This window comes from Triticum urartu, chromosome 5A (genome assembly GCF_056163025.1).
Source record: "Triticum urartu cultivar PI428250 chromosome 5A, HENAU_Tu73, whole genome shotgun sequence".
NCBI classification, from domain to species: Eukaryota; Viridiplantae; Streptophyta; class Magnoliopsida; order Poales; family Poaceae; genus Triticum; species Triticum urartu.
Window position 1 is genome coordinate 175,494,840 of NC_141877.1, and position 9,960 is coordinate 175,504,799.

Genomic DNA, 9,960 nt, shown 5'->3' on the forward strand with positions numbered 1-9,960 from the left:
CGAGCTTTGTAGATAGTAATATTACCGTCAGCGTCAGTCTTCTTCTTGAAGATCCATTTATTCTCTATGGCCTGCCGATCATCGGGCAAGTCAACCAAAGTCCACACTTTGTTCTCATACATGGATCCCATCTCAGATTTCATGGCCTCAAGCCATTTTGGGGAATCTGGGCTCATCATCGCTTCCTCATAGTTCGTAGGTTCGTCATGGTCCATTAACATGACTTCCAGAACAGGATTTACGTACTACTCTGGTGCGGATCTTACTCTGATTGACCTACGAGGTTCGGTAGTAACTTGATCAGAAGTTTCATGATCATCATCATTAGCTTCCTCACTTACTGGTGTAGGAATCACTGGAACTGATTTCAATGACGAACTACTTTCCAATAAGGGAGAAGGTACAATTACCTCATCAAGTTCTACTTTCCTCCCACTCACTTCTTTCGAGAGAAACTCCTTCTCTAGAAAGGATCCATTCTTAGCAATAAATATCTTGCCTTCAGATTTGTGATAGAAGGTGTACCCAACAGTCTCTGATTTGGGTTCGGGGTTATCAGGTTGAAGCTTTTTCACATAAGCATCGCAGCCCCAAACTTTAAGAAACGACAACTTGGGTTTCTTGCCAAACCATAGTCCATGAGGTGTCATCTCAACGGATTTAGGTGGTGCCCTATTTAACGTGAATGCAGCCGTCTCTAAAGCATAACCCCAAAACGATAGCGCTAAATCAGTGAGAGACATCATAGCACTAGTAGAAAAAGGGCCTTTAGTCCCGGTTTGTAAGGGCCTTTAGTCCCGGTTCTTGAACCGGGACTAAAGGGTCGTTACTAATGCCCTGACCCTATAGTCCCGGTTCAAACCAGAACCGGGACTAAAGCCCTCCACGTGGCCGGTCCACCTTTAGTCCCGGTTGGTAACACCAACCGGTACTAAAGGAAATTTTCTAATTTTTTATTGAATTTTTTATTGAATTTTTTTTATTTTCAAATTTTTGAATTATTTTAACCTCTAATCTCTAATCACCCCTCATCACTGCTCAATTTAATCTCTAATCACCCCTCATCACTACTCAATTTAATCTCTAATCACCCCTCATCATTCCAAATCATCTAACTTCCCGGACGGTCACCCATCCTCCCACTCCCCCAGCCTGAGCACGCTTAACTTCCGGGTTCTATTCTCCCTCGTTTCCAAGTCTGCACTCGTTGTTTTCCTGACAATAGTAAGATGTCAATCCTATTAACCCTCAGGAGTTTAGCTGGAGCATGAAGTCACACATTTCACTGTTTGAATTTGAAACTATTGTTCTAAAAAACAATAATTTTTTAGTAACACTAATATTTCTTGAATAAGTAGTTTGACCATAGTTTGACCAGATTTGACCAAAATTCAAAAAAACTGAAATAATTATTTAATAACACTAATATTCTTGAATAATTATTTAGTAACACTAATACTTCTTGAATAAGTAGTTTGACCATAGTTTGACCAGATTTAATAAAAATTTAAAAAAACTGAAATTTGAGCATAACTTTTTTTCCTTTTGGAATTTGAGGATTCTACAAATTTGCAAACAAGCCGTAGGCGGTCTCCATCGGATGTAACTTTTCGAGTAGATGATTTTTCATATAAAAAACTTTTTAATCCGAGTTCGTATGCAAAAGTTAATGCCATTTTACAAATTCCAGAGAAATTTTGTTAATAAAGTCGAAATTCATATTTGTAGATTTTCCCAACAACTAGACCACATATCACATGGGAAACTTATTTTTTTTACATTTCCATCATTTTCTTTTGTTTTTTCTAAAACTGAAAAGGCGGTCCACGGGGGGTGGGGGAGAGTTTGAAAATGGGACCTTTAGTACCGGTACTAATGCCTCAAAACCCATTAGTACCGGTTGGTGGCACCAACCGTTACTAACGGTCTAACCTTTAGTCCCGGTTCATTCCACCAACCGAGACTAATGGGCATCGCACCCTTTAGTCCCGGTTCGTGGCATGAACCGGGACTAAAGGGCCCAGGTGAACCAGGACTAATGCCTTAGCCGCACGAACCGGGATAAATGCACCCATTGGTCCCGGTTCTAGACTGAACCGGGACTAATGGCCTTACCCTGCCTGGACCAAAGCCCCCTTTTCTACTAGTGTAGATCGCACCATATCTAATAAAGTGCGGTTACGACGTTCGGACACACCATTACGTTGTCGTGTTCCAGCTGGCGTGAGTTGCGAAACTATTCCGCATTGTTTCAAATGAAGTCCAAACTCATAACTCAAATATTCACCTCCATGATCAGATCATAGAAACTTGATTTTCCTGTTACGATGATTTTCCACTTCACTCTGAAATTCTTTAAACTTTCAAATGTTTCAGACTTATGTTTCATTAAGTAGATATACCCTTATCTGCTCAAATCATCTGTGAAGGTGAGAAAATAAAGATATCCGCCGCAAGCTTCAATGTTCATTGGACCACATACATCAGTATGTATGATTTCCAATAACTCTGTTGCTCGCTCCATTGTTCCGGAGAATGGAGTTTTAGTCATCTTGCCCATGAGGCATGGTTCGCAAGTACCAAGTGATTCATAATCAAGTGATTCCAGAAGTCCATCAGAATGGAGTTTCTTCATGCGCTTTACACCAATATGACCTAAACAACAATGCTACAAATAAGTTGCACTATCATTATCAACTTTGCATCTTTTGGCTTCAATACAATGAACATGTGTATCACTACTATCAAGATTAAGTAAAAATAGACCACTCATCAAGGGTGCATGACCATAAAAGATATTACTCATATAAATAGAACAACCATTATTCTCTGATTTAAATGAATAACCGTCTCGCATAAAACAAGATCCAGATACAATGTTCATGCTCAACGCTGGCACCAAATAAGAATTATTTAGGTCTAAAACTAATCCTGAAGGTAGATGTAGTGGTAGCGTGCCGACGACGATCATATCGACTTTGGAACCATTTCCCACATGCATCGTCACCTCGTCCTTAGTCAATCTTCGCTTAATCCGTAGCCCCTGCGTCAAGTTGTAAATGTTAGCAACTGAACCAGTATCAAATACCCAGGCACTACTGCGAGCATTAGTAAGGTACACATCAATAACATGTATATCAAATATACCTTTCACTTTGCCATCCTTCTTCTCCGCCAAATACTTGGGGCAGTTCCACTTCTAGTGACCAGTCCCTTTGCAGTAGAAGCACTCAGTCAAAAGCTTAGGTCCAGACTTGGGTTTCTTCACTTGAGCAGCTGGCTTGCCGTTCTTCTTGAAATTCCCCTTCTTCCCTTTACCCTTTTTCTTGAAACTGGTGGTTTTCTTGACCATCAACACTTGATGCCCTTTATTGATTTCCACCTCCGCAGCTTTTAGCATTGCAAAGAGCTCAAGAATTGTCTTATCCATCCCTTGCATATTATAGTTCATCACGAAGCTCTTGTAGCTTGGTGGCAGTGATTGAAGAACTCTGTCAATGACACTATCATCAGGAAGATTAACTCCCAAATGAGTCAAGTGGTTGTGGTACCCAGACATTCTGAGTATATGTTCACTGACAGAACTATTCTCCTCCATTTTGCAGCTATAGAACTTATTAGAGAGATCATATCTCTCAATCCGGGCATTTACTTGAAATATTAACTTCAACTCCTGGAACATCTCATATGCTCCTTGACATTCAAAATGTCGTTGAAGTCCTGGTTCTAAGCCGCAAAGCATGGCACACTGAACAATCGAGTAGTCATCAGCTTTGCTCTGCCAGGTGTTCACAACATCTGGCGTTGCTCCGGCAGCGGGTTTCTCACCTAGCGGTGCTTCCAGGACGTAATTCTTCTGTGCACCAATGTAGATAATCCTCAAGTTACGGACCCAGTCCGTGTAGTTGCTACCATCATCTTTCAACTTAGCTTTATCTAGGAATGCATTAAAATTCAACGGAACAACAGTACAGGCCATCTATCTACAACAACATAGACATGCAAAATACTATCAGGTACTAAGTTCATGATAAATTAAAGTTCAATTAATCAAATTACTTAAGGACTCCCACTTAGATAGACATCTCTCTAATCTTCTAAGTGATCACGTGATCCCTATCAACTAAACCATGTCCGATCATCATGTGAGATGGAGTAGTTTTCAATGGTGAACATCACTATGTTGATGATATCTACTATATGATTCTCGCTCGACCTTTCGGTCTCAGTGTCCCGAGGCCATATCTGTATATGCTAGGCTCGTCAAGTTTAACCTGAGTATTCTGCGCGTGCAAAACTGGCTTGCACCTATTGTATGTGAACATAGAGCTTATCACACCCGATCATCACATGGTGTCTCGGCACGACGAACTGCAGCAACGGTGCATACTAAGGGAGAACACTTATACCTTGAAATTTAGTGAGAGATCATCTTATAATGCTACCGCCGATCTAAGAAAAATAAGATGCATAAAGGATAAACATCACATGCAATCAATATAAGTCATATGATATGGCCATCATCATCTTGTGCCTTTGATCTCCATCTCTAAAGCACCGTCATGATCACCATCATCACCGGCTTGACACCTTGATGTCCATTGAAGCATCATTATCATCTCGCCAACTAATGCTTCTATGACTATCATTACTGCTTAGTGATAAAGTAAAGCAATTACATGGCGATTGCATTTCATACAATAAAGCGACAACCATATGGCTCCTGCCAGTTGCCGATAACTCTGTTACAAAACATGATCATCTCACACAATAAAATTTAGCATCATGTCTTGACCATATCACATCACAACATGCCCTACAAAAACAAGTTAGACGTCTTATACTTTGTTGTTGCATGTTTTACGTGGCTACTACGGGCTGAGCAAGAACCGTTCTTACCTACGCATCAAAAACCACAACGCGGTATAGTGATTGCTTTTTGATCTTCAGAAAGAATCCTTTTCATTGAATCCCATTCAACTACAGTTGGAGAAACTGACACACACCAGCCACCTGTGTGCAAAGCACGTCGGTAGAACTAGTTTCGCGTAAGCGTATGCGTAATGTCGGTCTGGGCCGCTTCATCCAACAATACCGCTGAATCAAGAATCAACTAGTGATGGCAAGCAATATGTATATACCCACGCACACAACTCCTTTGTGTTCTACTCGTGCATATAACATCTACACATAAACCTTGCTCGGATGCCACTATTGGGGAACGCAGTAATTTCAAAAAAAATCCTACACACACAAGACCATGGTGATGCACAACAATGAGAGGGGAGAGTATTGTCTATGTACCCTCGTAGACCGTAAGTGGAAGTGATATGACAACACGGTTGATGTAGTCGTACATCTTCACGATCGACCGATCCTAGTACCGAAAGTACGGTAACTCCGCGATCTGCACACGTTTAGCTCAGTGACATCCCACGAACTCACGATCCAGTAGAGTGTCGAGGGACGGCTTCGTCAGCACAACGGTGTGATGACGGTAATGTTGATGCTACCGAAACAGGACTTCGCGTAAGCACCGCTACGATATGACCGAGGTGGATTATGGTGGAGGGGGCACTGCACACGGCTGGAAACAATCAACTTGTGTGTCCTAGGGTGCCCCCTGCCCACGTATATAAAGGAGCAAGGGGGGAGGCCGGCCAGCCCTTGGGGCGCGCTAGGAGAGGAGGAGTCCTCCTCCTAGTAGGAGTAGGACTCCCCTTTCATACTCCTACTAGGAGGGGGAAAGGAAGGAGGAGAGGGAGAAGGAAAGGGGGGCGTCGCCCCCCTTCCCTTGTCCAATTCGGACCATAGGGGGAGGGGGCGCGTGGCCTGCCCTGGCCGGCCCTCTCTATCTCCACTAAGGCCCATGTGGCCCATTAGTTCTCCCGGGGGGGGGGGGGGGGTCCGGTAACCCTTTGGAACTCCGATTTTCTCCAAAATCACCCATAACACTTCCGGTGTCCGAATATAGCCATCCAATATATCAATTTTTATGTCTCGACCATTTTGAGACTCCTCGTCATGTCTATCATCACATCCGGGACTTCGAACTATCTTTAGTACATCAAAACACATAAACTCACAATACTGATCGTCACCGAACGTTAAGCGTGCGTACCCTACGGGTTCGAGAACTATGTAGACATGATCGAGGCGCGTCTCCAGTCAATAACCAATAGCGGAACCTAGATGTTCATATTGGTTCCCACATATTCTATGTAGATCTTTATCGGTCAAACTGCATAACAACATACGTTGTTCCTTTTGTCATTGGTATGTTACTTGCCCGAGATTCGATCACCGGTATCTCAATACGTAGTTCAATCTCATTACCGGTAAGTCTCTTTACTCGTTTCGTAATGCATCATCCTGCAACTAACTCATTAGTCACATTGCTTGCAAGGCTTATAGTGATGTGCATTACCAAGAGGGCCCAGAGATACCTCTCCGACAATCGGAGTGAGAAATTCTAATCTCGATCTATGCCAACTCAACAAACACCATTGGTGACACCTTTAGAGCACCTTTATAATCACCCTATTATGTTGTGACGTTTGGTAGCACAAAAAGTGTTCCTCCGGTATTCGGAAGTTGCATGATCTCATAGTCATAGGAACATGTATAAGTTATGAAGAAAGCAATAGCAACAAACTAAGCGATCATCATGCTAAGCTAATGGATGGGTCAAGTCAATCACATCATTCTCTAATGATGTGATCTCGTTAATCAAATGACAACTCATGTCTATGGTTAGGAAACATAACCATCATTGATTCAACGAGCTAGTCAAGTAGAGGCATACCAGTGACATTCTGTTTGTCTATGTATTCACACATGTACTAAGTTTTTGGTTAATACAATTCTAACATGAATAATAAACATTTATCATGATATAAATAAATATAAATAACAACTTTATTATTGCCTCTAGGGCATATTTCCTTCAAATTACTCAATGTCCTTGACAAAGAACTCCTTTGGGTATTCGACGTCTTGGGGCAAGGGTTTGATCATGCTCAGCATTTGGCTCATATTTGGCTCCGGCTTCTGAAAAATGCTCTATAGCTCGTTTTGATGAAGCTGACAACCAGGTTTGTATAACTCACCTAGAGTGGGCAGGGAAGTAAGCTCGATGATATCCTGAGCTTTGGCTTCATGATGAACATCACCTGTCCTCCACTCAAGGACCCAAGTCTTTGGATCCCTGTTGTAGCCTCGAATGTGGAGAGTAGCATAGAATTGCAGCAGAAGCTCTTTGTTCCAATGTTCCTTATCAGTCACAAAGGGCAGAAGACCAACATCCCAAAAGTAGTCAAGGGCCTCCTCAAGACATGGCAGCCCAGCCATAGCATCACAATCGAGGCGCTTATGCGAAAAAATCCGGTCTTGGTTGTACAAGATGCAAGAGTAATAGCTTCGCTGTAGATGGCTCCAAAATCTGTCAGAGGTGATCTTGGGCTTCGTATACGAGTTCTTGGCGTTGTCAAAGAATGTATTGTGCTCTCTGAAGCTGAGCACGCTAAATGAACCTTGTGTCGTGATAGCACTTGGAAGCCTTGGCAATCTGGGCTTTGGCTTCTGAACTTGAGGCCTCTACTCCACATGATAATCATACCGTGGCCTAAGAGCAGCGGGTGGAACCATAATAGGCCATCTGATTGTCACCAACTCACCATGATTGAACGCGTGTTCCATAGTATGAGGCCTTCGAGAGGGAACGGTGCCATCAGAGATGATTGGCGTCACAGTGGTGTCAGTGTTCACATTGGCTTTTGGCTCCACATTATCTTCATCCATGACAGGGTCATTGGCTTCAGTGGCATTGTTGGTGGCAGCCTCAGTGTTTTCAACCTCCATTTGTTCAATGACTGGAGGGTCAGGCGTGATCACATTCTCTTCAAGAATGATTGGATCACTGGCAGGGTGTGTGGCTTCTCTTTCTTCTCCGTTATCTTTTTATTTTCCTTCCTCGGCTGATGCAGCCAGAATGTCTTCAGGAGTCTTGGCTTCAGACTCTAATGCAGACGAAGAAGGAGTGGTTTCAGGAAACACTTGACGTGCGACTGAGCTAGTGTGTTCCACTTCTTCTTCTAGAATGCTTGACACGGAGACCTGTGGCCTTTGCGAAGCACTGGCAGCGCCTTTGGAGCAGGAGTGGTCTCCATGTAGTTTTCATCATCAAGCACCAAAGTGGTGACTTGAGCAGGTGGAGTATGGGGTGTCTCATCTTGCACAGGGGTGTCTTGTTGTCACTCAGCCCATGAGTCATCTTGAGCGATTGGCGTCAATTGATGACCAATGCTAATAAGTTTACTACTCGTGGTAGCAAGCGATGATACCGACTGGGGCTCGAGCTAAGGAAGGACTTCATCATCATGCACATTGTCTTCACGACCAATGTCTTTAGCTGCGTTGGGGTCAACAACTGGAAGTTCTTCACTTTCTGGAGCCTCTGTGGAAGCAGGCTCACGAATCACCAGGCAACGTTCTTGGTTGGTTGAAGCAGGGAGAGCAACTGAGATGGTTTCAACTATGAGGGGCTATGGGGCAGCAGCACGCTCTTTCTTCGAAGACTTTGAATCCTTTGTCTTCAATTTCTTCTTGGAGGGAGCTTCATCAGAGGTGTCCTTGAGCTTCCTCTTTCTGGCTTCGGCTTCCGCTTGCCTTGTCTTCTTCATTTCAGAAGCTGCTGAGGGGACATTTGGCTTTGAGCCAGTCATGCTGGTAGGGAAGACTATGCTTGGTTGTTCCTGCCGTTGAGCTTAGGGTTGTGCTATAGGAGACTTCTTCTTTTGCTTGGCAGCCATCCTGGGGTCAATGCCAGGACGCCCAAGAGCCTTTCGCTTCTTAGCTTCATTATACGTTTGAACACATTTCTGCGCATAGTACTTCATGCACTCGCGTGAGCCTTTGGCTTCTTCACACTTCTTGGTGAACTCGGCCTTGAGGTCATTCATCATCTTCTTGAAGATTTGCACATCAGCCACACTAAGCTTGGCCATGTGCTTCTTGAAGTGTGCCTTCTCATAATCAATCTTGCTATTCATCACAACGATTTTCTTAGCCAAGGCAAGTTCATTGGCAATGGCTCCGTGAAATGTGACGCTGATGTCCACTGGCAGCTGCAGATCATCAATGTTGATGCTTTGGGCCTCAAACCATTCATCGATGAAGTTTTTCAGAATATCAACATCAAAGAGAGGGAGATCTTGAAAGATCTCAGCCTCTTGCGTGCTCTTGATCAGCATCTCTAGAGCTTCATCAGCAAGATCTTCATCATTGGACAGATCAATGGTGTCTTCCTCGTTACGCAGAACGGCAACAAGAGTCAAATCATGCCCGGTTATTTTCTTGGGCTTCTTAGTCTTCTTAGTCTTCTTAGAGACACAAGACAAGTCTTCAGACTGCACACCGGGTTCAGGAGGTGCAGTTGGCAATGGCTTCATAGTCGAAGCAGTTGGTGCTACAGAGGGCTTTGAAGCTTTTGACTTCTTCTTCTGCTTTGGTGGTGCAGGAACATCTTCAAAGTCTGCATCTTCAGCAGATTGATCCATCATGGCCCTCTGAGCAGCAATGTGAGAGAGAAGCCCATTGAAGCTAGTGAAGGGGCCAATGACATTGGGATTGGCATAGCGCGTGCCATCCGGCCTTGGAGCAAACAGACCAGGGTTGAAGTGGAGTCCGAAAGCCTTCTTGTTCTTTGCAGCTGACTCCTTTGTGAACTGGAAGTTGCGATTGAACAGATTGTCATCAGGACACCATAACAAAGATGATGGGTCAGCATTCTCGGGCTGAGGTCCTTGGACCATGCAAGGATAGAAGCCTTGGGCAATGGCTTCAGGCTTCGACTTGGGTTGCAGATTCTTGTACAGAATATCGCCCCATGGGCGCTTGATCGCATTCTTCTCAGCATATTCAGCAGTGGCGAAGTTGTACTTGAACCACTGTTCAGGCCAA